At 44.6% G+C, this 17,350-nt stretch overlaps 1 pseudogene; it reads left to right on the forward strand.

Annotated features, from left to right (window-relative positions):
* The first annotated feature begins 766 nt into the window (after nucleotides 1-766).
* LOC127753243 (uncharacterized) lies at nucleotides 767-12,087 on the forward strand (annotated as a pseudogene).
* Nucleotides 12,088-17,350: the final 5,263 nt, after the last annotated feature.

Consider the following 17,350-nt stretch of genomic DNA (forward strand, 5'->3'; position numbering starts at 1 on the left):
AACCTGATACCTATAGTACTTGTGCTGGTTTTTCTCTAGAACCGACACTTTAGTGTTTAAAGGTGCTAGTTCTTTTTCTTTCTTTATTCTGTGAAGGTGGGAAAAAGCTCCTAGGTGTTGGTTTTAAATGAACCGACACTTATGAGACCGGTCCCTATAAGGGTTTTTGTAATGGTGTCCCTCCGTCTAAAAACGAATCTAGGACTGAATATGACATATCCTAATATAATAAATTTGGACATAGTTTTGCAAAGATTCATTGTATGGTAGGATGTGGAGATGTACTAGATTTTTAGGGATGGATGGAGTTTGTTGGTTCTTTCGGAAAGGAGGGAGTACTAGCTAGTAGTATAGTATTGGTGCTACAAATTTAGATTAGATCATCACGCATCCGAGGGTGCGCAGTTGGATAGCAGAAACTGGCTGTCAGTACAAGGTGAGGACGAACATCTTCCGTTTAGTTTATTTAACAACATGGGATAAAATCTGAGTTTCTCATTTCAGTTGTGCATTATTTTTTATCTATGTCACTTGTATTTATTGGTTATTACTACTTGAAACGGACATGATTGTTTTGATCTGCTACATGTTCCTGCTATCTGCCACCAGTGCTAAAAATACACCTAACTAAAGTTTTTATCATTTCGATCCTTTTCTAAAACTTATTTCACAAATTAACCCCTGAAAAGCTGATTACAGGGTCCACTGAGCTAGCAACTCTCACCTATTATAAAACTACACTCTGGCAGTGGCAGCTGGATCCTTAATGTGGCTAGCCTGATGTACTGGAGTTAGATCCAGGATGTCCAAGGAAGGAAAAGCCGAGCAGACGTTTGACTTGGCCGAAGGTATGACACTAAACTGCCTAGCTAGCTCACCTCCACCCCTGCATGTTCAGCTTTGCTCTGTGACTCTGTCTCTGGTATTCTTGTTTCTGCTCTTCCAATTTGTGTTTTCCTTATTGCTATACACTTGGTTTTCCGATTCCTCCGCCCACGCCGTCGTTGACACGGTTAATCTTAGCACAAAAACTATATATGGTTTGAGTCTTCGATCGATCGGCATACCTGGCAGCCATTAATTGCAGTCAATGGAGAACATTGCACAACATGCCATTAACGGAAGTCAATGGATCGAGCATGTTTGCATTGTTCGCGTCGCCGGCGCCGGCGCCGGTGGCGGGGAGGCTTGATTAAACAGTAATAAGGTCTTCTTGTTCGTTTAATTTCAGTTAGTTGCAAATTTGATCTGGCAAGGGGGGTAGACTCGATCCAAAGGAAGACGTAAGCTAGGTCTTCTTTTGAGAAGAGTTTTGGGCTGAAGACCTTAGAACTTGATTTACTCTTTTTCGGTGAGTAAATTTGTAATGAGCCCACGTTCTCCTTCTCCAGATCAGATTAAGAGGGGGGTTAACTTGATGTAAGCTAAAATTGGACTTTTAGACGATAAACTAGAATTAGACTCTCAGACTGCACATGCTCTTAATTATTACTTTGTGTGTTGATTTACCAGTGTAGTATATGATTCCTGTATCTCATTTTAGTGATAGGTGGCGGAAAGGGGACCTGTTTTGATCCTACCAGAAGATATCGTCTCATTATCTAAAAAAATTATTTAAACACTATCTAAATAAAAAATCTCAAAAAATTGACAACTTTCATACAACATACATATACCACTGTGTAAAATTCTAGGTGTAAACTTAACTCACACATCAAAATATATATACAAAACATATTCAGCGTATCAAAATATAGTGGTACTATTAATACCTGAAGTTTTCTTCTTTTTTTCCTAACGTGTAGGTTGGTGGAGTGATAGATATCATTATACTAACTCTACATTGTTTATTTTTTAAATTAGTTTACAACTGTTGGTATTTAATAATTTGAAAAAAAAGATATATAAGAGGACATTCACTCGAGGAATTTTGTTTATTTTTTAAATTAGTGTACAACTGTTGGTATTTAATAATTTGAAAGAAAAAGATATATAAAAGGACATTTACTCGAGGGATTAGAATCTGTTTCGGTGACTCTTTTTAAGGAATTCAGAGCGAAGGTAATTCAAAAGGTCCTTTAGTGGTAATAAAGTAAATCCAGTTCAAACCTAAGTTGGCCAAGTCCAACATGACCAAGGCCTTATTTTACTGTAGATCGACATGCTTTGCGCAGCGAACATTTTCATTTTCATTTTCGTTCTATGCATAGCGATAAGTGGTTGCTTGTAAGTTCTAAATTACAAGGCCTTACTATCCTATACGGCTATACGCTTATGAATCCATCATCCATGTGATCAGTGTTTACATATCATCGGTTTTCTGACGGCGTTTTGGGTTTTCCTACGTAAGTAGGGGTTTCACCAGTTAAATTGGTCGCTGCCAGTATGTATAGTAGACCAGCCAGACTAGTGACTTGCGGCCATCTAGCCCAAATGGAAATGAGCCACTGAGCTGCTTAGCCCATTCCAAAGGCCCAGCTGACTCATTAAGGTGATGTTCTTTTCTTTGGAAGATGAAAATTAAGTTTTTTATTTAAAACGTGGTGGTATTATCGTATGATTGATTGAGTTTTAATTATTACAAACTAAAAAAATAGATTAATATGATATTTTAGAGCAACTTTCATATAGATGCGAAAACACACTGTTTAGCAGTTTGAAAAAGCGTATCACGAAAATATTAATATTTTTTTGAGGGGAAGCACTGTATGGGAAGCCCCCACAGTTGATTAAAAATTTTATTAAAAAGAAAAAATTACAGCTGGTTTAACCAGTTTACAAAAGTTGATCTCTCATCCAAACTTAAACGAAGAACAAGAAGGGATAGATCATTCCTAAAGAATGCCATCCAAGAAGAAACAGAGGGGGCAATATTATCAAAGGTACAACAATTTTGCTGTTTCCAAATATTCCATGAAGCATATAAAACCTTCTCCAAGAAGTGCGAAGATCGATAGGAACTCCTTGCTTGAGTAAATATGTTGTCAAAAGACATAGAGAGATCCCAAACTATTCCAAAATGCACCCAACATTCAGTACTAAAAGAGCAACTGAAGAAGAGATGGAAAAGAGTTTCTCTTTGGCCAGAGTCACAGAGGACACAATTTAAATCACTTCCAGCAGGAGCACAGAAACTTTCTATCAAGCATGTCCCTAGTGTTTAACCTATCTATTGTAACATCCCGGCCTAGGGCTTAATAGGATTAATAGAATACTCATATCAACAAGTTGCAACTTCTTTACCGGAAGCCGGTCTCTAAAAAACTCTAAGGTTAAGCGTGCTTGGCCTGGAGTAATTTAGGGATGGGTGACTGATCGGGAAATTCTTCTCGAGTGCAATTTCCCGAGTGCGCACGAGTGAGGACAAAGTGTGTAGAAAAGACTTGTGTTGGTTTATGCATAAAATTTGTAGCATAAACCTTTGTTGATGAATATTTGTCATTTCCCCCAAACATAAGACCAAGTATCAGGCTCATTGGAAAGCATCAGAGATTAAAACAAGATACTCCTGCAATGCCTGTTCTGACAATGGAAGAGTAAAGATCTGAGATAAATCCTTTAGGGAGGTCTTATGTACTGAATCCATTGTCAGAGTAAAGATCTGAGATAAATCCTTTAGGGAGGTCTTATGTACTGAATCCTTATGACTCTTAGCAAATGAAAAAGCTCTTGGATAACTCATCTGCCTTATCTTATTATTCCATATATCAGCCCAAAATAAACAGGTTTTGCCATCACCAACTACACATTGAGAGAGACCCCTAAAGATATCAACAAACTGAAGAACATCTCTCCACCAAAAAGAGCCTTTAAGAGTTAGGGCATGAGGGACCTTATCAACATAGTAAGAGGACCAAATCAAGCTAACCCAAGGTATAGGATGCCTGTTATAAAACTTATGCAGGTTTCTCATTAGCAATGCATTATTTTGAAGCCTGAGATCAATAACCCCTAACCCCCCTTTAGATTTAGGCTGACAGACTCGATCCCAGAGAACCAAAGATTTCTTGCTAGAATTGATATCAGATCCTCTCCACAAGCAATGTCTTCTTGCCCTATCAATAGACTGAATGACAGACTTTGGCAAAGAAAGCGTACACATATAATATGTGGGCAAAAAAGAAAGAAAAGAATTAACTAGGGTCAGTCTATCCCCATAAGAAAGAAGAGCAGAGGTAGCAGACAATCTTCTTTCCACTCTATCTACCAAAGGACTGAAATCGATTACCTTAGGCCTGGAGGTTCCCATTGGAATGCCTAGATATGTGAAAGGTAGATCCCCTACTAAACATCCAAACAAATTAGACAGTTGCTCAACTTTCTCTGGCTATACATTGATAGGGATCATACAAGATTTACTGAAATTGATTTTCAGCCCTGTTGAGGAAGCAAAAGTATTTAGAATTGCCTTTAAACAGAAAAGCTCTTTTGAAGATGCTGTCAAGAAGAGCATAGTATCATCAGCATACTGAACAATTGAAAAATCATTGTCTGGTGTTGGTATAGGCATGGTTAAAAGATCACTTTGATAAGCCTTATTAATAACTGACTGAAGCAAATCTGCACCCAGAACAAATAAGAGAGGGGAAAGGGGGTCCCCTTGCCTTACACCCCTCTTACAATAGAAAGACTTTCCAAGAACTCCATTCAAAAGCACAGAAGAGGAAGCTGAAGACAAAATATTTTGAATCTAGCCAATCCATTTAGAATCAAAACCCTTATGCTTCATCACATTCAGAATCACAGTATGCTCTAAGGTGTCAAAGGCCTTTTCAAAATCAAGCTTCAACAAGATAATTTCCCTCTTGTTGGAGTAAAGAACGGGACTTAGAGTTAGAGAAAAGAGCGGGACCTAGGTGAATGTCACGCCCGGAAATTCACAAGTAATTTCCAAACTAATTTGTGCATTGAATCCTTGTCCAGGACTCAGCCGAGGTACACAAACTGACAAATTAATATACATATTCATCAAATTAACTAAAACGATAAATACTTACTTAAGAGGCACTTAGTCCTCACCATGAAGAAAACTGCAGCGGAAAATAAAATCTAGCGAAGCTCCGGCTCTACTCCCACAGGCAGCTCAACTGGGGTATAAGCCAAACGTCTTCTCCTTCGTAACTTGTCTTCAACCGAGGTTTGATTGATTATTGCAAGGTGAGCATATGACATACTCAACAAGCCACACAGCAAATATGCAAGTGCATAAGGATACCAAAGGATGGCATAATATAGGGCTCATTTGCAAAAGTAGCATTTAGCAAACATTTGAGAATTGTAAAACAGGAGAGTAATTAATCATCAATATTAATCAACACTGAACAGCACACCCATGCTGCTCAGGCCCAACCATCCTGAACAACCATACCCGGCTACACAGATCTATCTCCAAACCAGGAATGTACCATTCCAAACCAGGAGCTAAATTAATTACCAACAATTATCACGTTATTATTAATGAGTAGTGTGGGACTAATCGCGAAAGACATTGTTCGACCCGCCCATAACAGCGGGCACGGCTATTCGAATAGTTTTACTCTGGCCAGAGGTGTACCACTGTACCCACAAGACACAACTCCACAATATGTCACCATATCATCATGTGCCCATGCTGAACATGTCACCATTTGTGTAGTTGTGACAAGACCCCTCGCATAACTCAACCCAAAGCAGTGCACCGTTCCTGGATCGTAGTCACCCCCTCAAAAACCAGAGGCATGGACTCCCCAGCGACCCCCGTGGGCTTATCTCTGCCACTTCTCAGTCTGGTGCTCCGCAATGAGCCTTGTTATATAAAATGTCCAGCCGTTGCCCATTCTGGCTTGTGGTTGACACGGTTAATGTTTCACAACTGAAACTCGTGAACCGGTCCTTAATTGTCATGAGCACTACCATCAAAACCATGTGCTCACAACCCACCATTATCAAGTTTTAGTAGGCACATTAATTAATTAACCAATCACGATTTGACCATCGTGAGCTTCCATTAAATATCCATAAGTGATAGTGAAACATGATTTATCCCATTAGTGAGCTATTGTTTGTAAGCATGGCTAAGCAATTATGTCTAACATCTAGCTGAACCAATATATAAAGCTCAACTAGTCAAATTATAATAACCCAATGTATCAAGGAATAGAGTGATCAATGCAAACAGGCCATAACAAAGGAATAGGTTCACACTACCCAGTGACATTCGAAAATAAATGCACAGTTGAAATAAATAGAGAATTTAAATATAGGATCAACATGCTCAAAGGATTGTGTTTGGGATCTGTGTGACTTGCCTTGCAATAACGGGTCTTCAATTAATCTTCTTGAACACTTCCGACGCACTCGCGAACCTTCGAAACGACGGAAACGACAAGCTAAAACGCAAAACAAGGAAAAATACTAAGAAACTTCAAATAAACAATACATATAAAGTAAACAAACATGTAGATCATAATTTTAGATGAATTATGAGACTTGAACGGCCTCATTCTGACTTCATATGAATTAATTACGAAATTTACAAGATTTAATCTAATTAAAGCCCATTTAAAAAGAATTAAATAAATTTAAATCAATTTATGGATAATATTAATATGTAGATCTTTATTTTATACAACATTTGCAACTTGAACCACATTAAACCGAGTTACAATGAATTAGTTATGAATTTTTAAAGATTAAACCGGATTAAAGCATTTATATGGATTTTAATTGAATTATGACGCAATAAAGAATTATTTTTGAAAGAAAAAAGGAATTTATTGCGTCATCAAAGGCGGTCCACGGTAAACCGGGTTCATAGAGACGGTCTACGAAACCAACGGCCAAGATCTAATCTAAGCCAAACGGACGGCCGAGATTGATCCGGTCCACCACAGGTCTACGGCTGATGTCAGCAATGACATCAGCGATGATGTCATCGCCGGCGGCGGCTCGGCACCTCGTGCTCGACGGCGAACGGCGGCAAGGCAGCGCAAACGGAGGGCACCAACGCGTAGAGCTCGGCTCGGCGAACTCACCAGAGGCTTGGACGACGGCAAACGACGACGAATGACGACGGCGGCGAGGTTGAAGCGGCGGCGGTCTTCGGGTCGGCGATGACGGCGGTGCTCCGGTGGGAAACGGCGGCAACAGAGGGGTGGACGAAGTGCTGCTCCTTCTCGCGATCCCGACGGTGGCGACGACGACCGAAAACGGCGGCTGCAACGGTGGTGCGGCGCGGCTGGACCGACAACAACGACAGCGACGGCTAGGGCTACGCGGAGGCGGCGCTACACGCGATGGTGGGCTAAGGCAAAGGTGGCGGCGGATAGAGGAGGTCCCGGGGATGCTTTTATAGGGGCTTGGAGGCGGCGACAAAGGCCCATGACGACCGGCGACGAGATGGAAAGTTTTAGGGTTTGGAAAGAGAAGCTAACCAAATCGGCATTGAATCCGACGATTTCCAAACGAATTAGCTCGGGTTTCCTAAAGAGAAAAGGAAGAGGAGATCGAGGAGATTATTTCCCCTCAATCAATTCGGCCGGAGGAGGAAAGTGGCGGCCGGATTTTGGAAGGAGGCGGCGGCAGCTTGTGGCGCTACAAGCGGCGGTTGATGGCTGGAGGAGGAAGACGACCTGACAGGTGGGTCCCGCCTGTCAGCGAAAGGAAGAGAGGAGGGAGGGCGCGGCGGACTGGGCCGAACAGGCCGGGCGCAAGCAGGCCGAGGAGAGGGAGAGAGAGACTTGGGCCGACTTTCGGCCCAAAGCCAAAAGGGAGATTTAAAACACTTTTCTATTTAAATTATTCATGAAATGATATTCCATTGATTAAAAATACTTCCTTGGCTCAAATAAATCCCAGAAAAATCTAGGAACTATAGAAACAAGAGAAGTATTTAACAAAATTTTATTTAGCCCACTTTTATATTGAGATTTAATAAATTAAAATTAGGTATTCTCTTTTAGGCTTTTAAGATCATTTCTAATAATTCCTTTTAAACAACAATTTATAATTTAAGTATTTTTAAACAAGAAAAGCATTTAACAATTATAATTATATCATTAATTGATTAACTAATTACTGAATTGTTCTTTGTATCATTTAGGAATTGAGCTCTGAAAAATCCGAGAAAATTTCAGAGAGTATAATTAATCATGGATAATTTAATAAAAATTAAATCCATCCATGCTTTATATTTAGGAAATTTTATTTCCCACATTTAACTTCACTTGTAAATTAAAGAATATTTAACATAAATTCTATTAATAATTTATTAAATAATTTATAAATCCTAAAACGAAAATCAGGAGGCTGTGACAGTGAAGGAATTGAGACAACTGTCTATAAACTCAACCATAATTTTCCCCACTCCCAAGTTCGTAACCTCCTCACCCTTTCACTCGGTTAATCCTAATCCCCACTCCCCAGACGCCAAGCCACGCTCCCCAGCCAGCGGCTGCTCTTCCGTGTCGTCTAGCATCCCTGACTGGACGACACCCTATTGGATCGGCTCGAGCTCGCCTCTGCTTCCAGTCGCGCCTAGAGCCTTGACCGTCGGGCTGGCAACAGTTGATGTTGCACCCAACCATAGAGGCATAGACCTATCATCGCCTCATTTGCCGTCTCGTTACGAATTGAATCGCCGCTCAGCATCGGTGGCTAGCCAACATCCTCACTCATGAACATTGATGATGTAGGGACCAGCTAGCTCACCCGCCGAGTTCTTCACCCGACTGCCTTGCGAGGCCGGGGGCAGCAAGAGGAGCGGGACATTACCATGGGCGTTCCTATATAGCGTTGATCAGCCCCGCCTTCTTGCCACTCCTTCTCCGCCGTCCACGCCTGCCGCATCGTGCCCAGCTGCTCTCCGTCACTGTGGCTCGTGGAAAGAGGATGAGAGAGGAGAAGAGGTGGAGAGCGGAGGGGAAGAATAGGCTGTCATGTGGGGCCCACGTGGGTCTCACGCTGAGCCAGCTGCCACGTCGGCTAAAACCAGAGTCAAAACCGCCGAGGGACCTAATTTACACTAGTTTTGTAAGTTAGGGGAAGCGTTATAGGGGGCTTCCTAGTTGGCGCGTGCGCACCGGCAACGTGCACGCAGCCCGAGGGTGGGTGGGTTTTCCTTTTTTTTTCTTTCCATTGCTTTTTTTCACTTTCGGATTTCCATTTTTTTCATGGTTTTTTTTTATCGCGTATTCCGGTGGATTTTTTCCGTGATTTTTTTCCGACGAGTATATCTAACGTAACTAACATGTTAGTTTTAAATAACGACGGTAATTAAGATAAAACTTAACGACGGTAATTAAAAACAAATCTATACGTAAGTCAATTTTTGAAAACATTTAATCTAGATTTAAAAATTTTTTAACTCGAAATTTGAATTTTTGAAGGCAAAATTTGAAAACTTTCAACTTTTCATCTCAAATTTGAAAAAACTTTCAACTCGGGTTTGAAAACTTTCAAATCGAGATTTTGAAAACTTTCAACTCGGGTTTGAAAACTTTCAAATCGAGATTTTGAAAACTTTCAACTCGAGATTTGAAAACTTTCAACTCAAGATTTAAAAATTTTTACGTTAAGATTTAAAAATTTTCAAGTCAATACTTAAAAACTTTCAACACAAAACATTTTTAAAAAATGTGTTGTTTGAAGATTTAAAAAGTAATCAGAAGCGAAAAAAAGGAAAGCAAAAAAAATCACGAAAAAAAAGAAAGTGTAAATAAAAAAGTAATCAGAAAAAAGCGAAAAAGGAAAAAAATCACATAAAAAAAGAAAGCGAAAAAAAATGAACGATGTCCACACGCATGCGTGCCGGCGCTGGGTCTTTGGGGCCTGAAACGCGCACCGCCGACGCGCGCGCGCGTATTAGCTATGGCGTGCGTTGTATCCGGTTTTGCGGTTCAAGGACGATTGACAAGTTGAGCCACCTACGGTGTACTTTTTCCAAATAGAAAGGACAATAGACATATACACCGCAGGACCTGTCTATCTTGTTTCCGGCCTTATGTGCGAAGCCCACAGCGACTACAGTCTACAGTAAGTCACTTCCGCTTCCTTTTAGGCCTTCGTCAAAATTGGGCCGTGCTTTCCGCCCGATCAATTTCAGGCGTGGGCCGTGTACTCTTCCTCGCGGCCCCGCCACCCACTTATGTTAAGAGACGGAGTACTAAAAGAGACCGTAATTAACCCTTGGTTAGCAAATTATTAACTTGGAGTCTCCTGTCTGGACCTACGTCCTAGCTAGATTTGCCCACCAAATGATACTACATGGTCAACCGTTGAGACATGCATGCACGCACAACACCGGTATTGTGGCGCTGCCTCGTGCACAACCGACCAGCAACGCCACTCTCACCATACTACTTGCTCACGCGTGCGTACTGTGCTTTTTATTTTTCGATGTGTGCAGTGTTGAAGATGCCTAGCGACCAGCAACGATGCCACATCTCCAGAGCTCCTGATCACATCCGAAGCAGCAACCCGGAGCATTACAAGCCACTGGCCTTCCCCGTCGGCCCGTACCACGCCCGCTCCGGCGTGCCGACGCCGGAGAAGGCCCAGAGGCTGAAGGAGCAATGCGTCGACGAGGTCGTCCAGCTGAGCGGCAGGAGCCGCCACGACTTGCTCGGGCAGATGAGGAGCGTGCTGGATCGAGCAAGGGAGTACTACGCCGACGAGATCGGCATGGACGACGAGGCGCTGGCGCAGATGCTGCTCCTCGACGGCTGCTTCGTCCTCGTCTCCCTCCGCGGGACGGAGCGGCTCAAACAGCTGACTCCAGAGAGTACGGAGAGCTTGTTGTCGGAGAACTCGGACGATCGTTGCTCCGATTGCTCGGATCAGCAGGGCGACGAGGAGAATCAGATTGCCGCGGCGAACAATGGCGGCGGCGGTGGCGGTGTCGATAGCTGGCACCATTTCAACGTCGCGCGTGATCTCTTCCTCGCGGAGAACCAGATCCCGTTCTTCGTGGTGCAGAAGATCTACGAGCTTCTCGTCAAGAACCATCCATACGCGGAGCGCGGCGTGGTGGGCGCCGTGGAGGCGTACGTGCGGGAGGTGATGGCCGTGTACGCGGATGGAGCCGACGCGCAGGCGCAGCCACCCGCCGCCGACCACGTCCACCATCTGCTTCACCTCAGCCACATGTACCTGAGACCAAGGACCCGGCGTTGGAGCGGCGGCGGCGGCGGCGGCGCGACCGTGGGCCGGCTGCGCCGCGCGACGCAGCTCCGCGAGCTCATGGTGCGGTTCAAGAAGCTGGAGATCGTCGGAGGCAAGGCGGCTCCGGCGGCAGGCAGCATCCTGGACGTGGCGTTCCGCGGCGGCGGCGTGCTGGAGATCCCGCGGCTGGAGATCGACGGCGGCACGTGGAGGCAGATGGCGAACCTCATCCTGCTGGAGCAAGGGAGCCCGCACGTGGGGCTCTACGTCACGGCGTACTGCGCCTTCATGTCGCAGCTCGCCGGCACCGCCGAGGATGTCGCGCTGCTCTGCGAGTCCGGGGTCATCGAGCACCAGCTCGGCGGCGACGGGGACGTCGCCGACGGGCTCAGGAGGCTCTGCGACGGCATCATCTTCGACGCCGACGACGACGCGTACAACTACCTCAGGCCGGTGTACCGGGCGGTCGAGGAGCACTGCCGCAGCCGCACGCTGAGGCTGCTTTGCTGGGTGCGAGGACACGCCAACTGCCCCAACCCATGGCTGCTTCTCGGCATCGTTGCCATCATCACTCTGCTTTGCTTCATCGTGCAGCAGCTGCAGCACGCCACTCTGAGCAAGAACGCAACTTAGGATGAGAAATAATTAACGGATCCGCCACGTTTGTTCACCGCGCGCTAGCTACGAGCACGGTAAGCAGTTCGCTAATCTCCTACCAGTCGTACTCCTAATCTCCTATCAGTGTTTTAGTATTAAGGGGCGAGTATTTTTGCCATTCTTAAGAAAGCATGCATAGATGGTAGTGTTAATTTATGGCATCCTCAATATTCTGCCAATATCCTCTCAAGAATGGTAACAAAATCCTTACGAATGTCATAGGAGAGCTTTCGGCGTTTTGTTAGTTTAACATGCAGTACGTGTGATATGTGCCATGTTATATTTGTGTTTATGTAAAACAGAATAATTGTCTCAGGTTTCATTTCTTTGGCCCCTAATTTTGGCAAACTTGTCCAAACATGCATTTTACATTTTCAGTTTCATATGTGTCCTCGTATATATTTCTGTTATAATAGGTATTTTTATATGTTAGGTTGTGATTAGTAATATATTCACCTCGATCGGCCAGGGCAAAAGTGGTAGTAGTAAAATAATTTCACGACTATAACGGATGTGGATTTTTATCCCTCAAGGGGACATCCCCTCATTGTTTGCATATCATCTAAATAGTTATTAAAAAATTTGAAAAAAACTGACAACACAGATTAGTATGAAATATATCACTCCACAAACAGGCAAGACCAAATTCAACTTCTACATATTGCAACAAAAGGAACAAATTAAACATAAAATAGTTATTGTACATTCGCAGCTATAATAGTTATTTTTGTTACAACTTGTAGAAGTTGAATTTAAACTTGCATGTTTGTGGAGTGATATATTTCATATTAATCTATGTTGCTAAATTTTTTTTAATATTTTTTATAACTATTTAGATGACATGCATGAAACGAGTGGATATCCCCTCGAGGGATAAAATCACTCTTCCAGGTTATAACACAATGTCGGGAAATTGTTATTATCATTTCAGAGGATACCCTTTCGTTTGTTGCAACCAAACGTTACAAACATGAGTACTTTGACTCCATACGGAGGAATATAAAAAAAATTAAAGAAGAAATCTATAGGACTAATTAAGAAAGAATGCTAGAATACTAAGCTTCAAAATTTCCTCTATGTCCATGCTCTAACTTTATATTTATCCTTACGTAGCAATAATATGTCATATTGCTCGACTACTTAGGACATCCACAATGTATAAAATACCAGGTAATAAGCATGGAAAAGACCACTACTACCTGGTAAGAAGTATTGTGAAAGTGATAAACAACAACAACCAGGTTATAGTGCTATTGCCGGCAATAAAAAATAAACTATAATTTTGGTACAGTACAATAAGGTCACAAGATGCTGAGAATAGATGCTTTTCTTTAATAGGGTCCCAGCTTATTTTCTAGTGCTTACACACATACATCGTGGACTCTATCATATACTACTATCACCTGCTCTTGGTCCCACTCTTGGGCGCCCCACACTACTTTCAAGTTTAGCAACATACATTGGGAAAGTAAATTCATCCCTCGAGGGGATATCCCCTTGTTTCGTGCATGTCACCTAAATACTCAAAAAAAATATAAAAAAGAATGACAACATAGATTAATATGAAATATATTACTACAAACATACATACAAGTTTAAATTCAACTTCTATAAGTTGTAATAAAAATAGCAAATATAGTTGCAAATGTGCGATAACTATTTTCACTTTAATTTGTTATTTTTGTTGCAACTTATAGAAGTTGAATTTGGTCTTGCATTCTTGTGGAGTGATATATTTCGTATTAATCTATGTTCTCAATTTTTTTCAAATTTTTTTTGATAACTGTTTGAATGACATGCAAATAATAAGGGGATATCCCCTTAAGGAATGAAAATCCACATCCACATACATTGAGGTTGCCCCTAGAATCTTTGACGTAAGAATCAACATGCTAGAAATCGATCGGTTATCTGTTGCTTACCAAACCCTGTCGTCGACACAACCCCTCCCCAACCTTCTTCCAACTCACCAAGACCTAACCAACCATCATTCAGCATTCTTCGGCCCTCGCAGAACTGCCTGCCACACATGGCCAAGCATGAGAGGAAGGAAAGAGCCAGATCTAGCCTGCCTTGCCACCGTCGCGCGCCATTCGTCAGCCATTGTTGCTTGCCATCGCGGGATCCAGCTGCAGACGTTGGGAAAAGTCAGAAACACAGAACCAACCCGCCCTACCACCGCCGTCAGCTGCAGTAGCTGGCCATCCATGTGGCCGCGTCAAGCAACCAAGGAGGGGAGGAGCTCCGTGGAGATTATGGATACCCCATATCTACATGGCATGTATAGTCCGACTGGGTACAGGGTTCCATATATAGATAGAATATCTTTAAGAGGACTCGGGTTAGGTTTAAACTTGTATGTCAAGGAAATATCCGAGATCCTAGTCGGTTACGATTGTATTTTATCTGTAATTACATATTCCGTTAGGGATATGGACTGTATTTTGTAATACGGACCCCTTCCCCTATATAAGGAGGGGTCCAGGTCCCTCTAGAGGCACGATTTTTCTCCCAGATCATACAATCAATAGTACACTTGGTGGATCAATCCCCAGATAGAAGTAGGGTATTACTTCTTGATTAAGAAGGCCTGAACCTGTATAAAATTCCTTGTCTCTAAACCCATCCACTTTTTCAACTTGATAGCCACCCCCTTTTAGTATTGCCGAAATCTTGTTTCGACAAGCTCCATATATGGAGGAAACGGGAAAGTCTCTTTAGCACCTAGGTGCAGCTGCACCTTGGCTAGGAACCACAAGATGGCATCAAGATTCGGATGTACGAATACCCTATGAGACGTATATCCAGAGGGGAGCAGTGTATTTTTCTTCTTTTGTCCAGCTGCACAAGACAAAATACAGAGATGGCCCACGTCCCACGATGCTGGTGGCCTGGTGGACCAGCCCATGTGTGCAGGCTACAGGGCACGGCGAGATCGATGTGCACCCAGCCGCCGCCGCCTTTCGTCGTCATGCGCCCATCGTCGCGGCCGCCACAGCCACCGGCGTCGCGGACGTCGCCCACCTGCCGAGTCCGCGTCGAAGCCGACAATGCCCCCCGTCCACGCTCACCTGACCGCGCCACGTCGCCCGCATGGAGCTAGCCCGGCTTCCACCGCTCGACGTGGCCCGCAGCGACGTGTCTCGCCGGCGCAGTCGCCGAGGTACCAACGGCTGCTCATGAAGCCGAGCACTGGCGACGCCGGCTGTGTCAGCTCCCGCATTGCCTGCCGCAGCGGTCACAACACCGCGCGCGGCGCAGTCTCCCGACGACGACGCGTCCACCACCTTCCTCGACGGCACCAACATCGGCTCAGTGGCTCACTCAGCGCCTCCTCTCGCTGGGACTTCGAGGTGAGCCCTCCACCTCCTCCAATGGCGACCACGGCTCTCCTATTCTCCGCCGTCTTGCTCGTAACCCGCTCGCCTCCTCCAATCCCCGCGCGTGGTGGCGGCAGACGTACGACGGCACGGCTGACGCGGGCGGCGGTGGACGGACAACGCTGCCGTTGTTGTATGAGATTCAAACAATCAGAAGGAACAAGGGCAAGGTTCCAGGCTCTTCGGAAAACAAAAGTCTGTACTGTTTTTTTTTTTTTTTGAGTGAATTCCACTTTGGACTAGGTTTAATTACCTAATTTGCAAATTGGACCAGACATTAGCAAGTCTTTTCATTTTGGACTAAACATTGTTACCAATTTGGCACTTTGGGCTAGTGGCCCGCATGTCAGGCAGCCTTCTTCCTCATTAGAATTCCCTGATCGAAATCCCTGATCTTGACTTTGTCCAATCTAGGGAGCTCATCAATTTCCCCTCATGGCAGAAAGTAGCGGCTGCTGGGCTGGCCAGTGGCCAGCGCCCGACCCCTGCTCCATCTCCTTTCCACTTGCTGCAGGACTGGCAGAGAGCATCAAGCCACCGCCGAGGCGCCGGTCCTTCTTCTGCTATGCTGTGCTTTTCTCTCCCCGTTCAGGAGGATGCCAGCTGCAGATGAGTGAGCACGGGATGCATCCAGTGATTCAGGAGTTATCCTCCTCGAATAGACGCGTGCGCATGGCTGCTTGAGCTTGGAGACCCATGCTATTGGAGCAAGAGCATCGCAAGGTTATCCGGTATCCCCATCACTGTCTCGGTCTTCTTCCATCCAAATCGAGATCATTGTGACCATGGCCGAAGGTCAAGCGTGGCCCCAGCGCTGGCCGCTGGCAGAGGTCGCGACGTGCCTCTTTTTCTCTAGCATTCCACCTCTCTCTTCTCAAGCTAGTGGCATATGTAAGCATCGCAATGTGTCCATTGGTCAAGGGCGACGCTGGTGGTCGTGAAATGTGGGGAGCGAACTAACGAGGAAACTGGCTACAGCTCAAGAATAAAGGGAGTTGCTCAGAGGTCGAGGATGGTGGACTGAAAGTAGCACACGAGTGCGGTAGCGGGCAGCTCTCCTGGGCTGCGGTGGTGGCCGGTGCTGGGCTGCGGCGGTGGCCGGTGGGAGTCGCTCGAGGATAGTAGTAGTGGAGACTGGAGACAGTGGTTGAAGAAGAAGTGGACCAAACTGAAACATTATGCAATTTTTCCTGGTGTAAAGTGAAAACATTGTCCTATGCCTGGTAAAAAAAGCAGCCCAATATGTAATTTACTCTCTTTTTTTTCCTCTGTGAGTGATATTGCGATATGGTGTGTGATTGATGGTAGGAAGGTGATCTGCTTCTGTGCATGATCAGCTAAGAGCCTGAGAGAGAGAGAGTCCCAATAACAGATAAGCTTTTATAAAAAAAATGTTTGAGTTCGAATCAATTTTCGTCATCCCAAAATTTGTCTCGCTTGGTCTTAAATTATAATCAATAATTTTGAAACAACATTTCAGTAATCAGAATGTACAAAAACAGGCGGCACGGCAGGGCCCCGGTTGGTTCTCGGCAACGGCCGGACACGGGCGAAGCGAGCACGGGCGCCTCGCGCAGCGGTCGCCCGGTCCCCTCTCCACTCGCGGCGAGCCCGACGCTCCGGTTATGACGGCGGCGCGCCTCCCAGTCGGCTCGCAGCGACGGCCGAACGAGGACGATGCTCCGCGTGTTGGATGGATGGATTGGGGGCGCCGTGACGCCGTCTTCGTCAGGATGGATGGATTGGGGATTATTTTGGATTGCAGGTGGGCCCAAGTATTGCAGCCGTTGGATTCGTTTTGAATGGTTGAGATGCACGGTATGTCACCGTGTGGCATACATATCCTATGTCATTGAAGCCGAATCCCATTGAGGGGATTCTGGCACTTGGCAGTACCAAGGATTCTCCTTCGTCAGATCGGGCTCAATTGATGGCTCTGATTACAGGTACGGGAGGTACCAATAGTCATGATGGACCGTAAAAAAACTCTTTTTTAATTTTTTGTGAATTTGGTCAAATCTTATTCAAAATCAGTCAAAATTTTAAAAAAATTCGTACGAAAAAATCCGAAATTTCGGTTCTTTCGCCCAGCGGCAGAAATCTTAGTTTCGAAATTTCAAACCCTGCCCCGGGGACGGTGAGGTGGGGGTGGAACACGTCGTCATGCGCCATGA

The sequence above is a fragment of the Oryza glaberrima genome, chromosome 10 (assembly GCF_000147395.1).
Source record: "Oryza glaberrima chromosome 10, OglaRS2, whole genome shotgun sequence".
NCBI classification, from domain to species: Eukaryota; Viridiplantae; Streptophyta; class Magnoliopsida; order Poales; family Poaceae; genus Oryza; species Oryza glaberrima.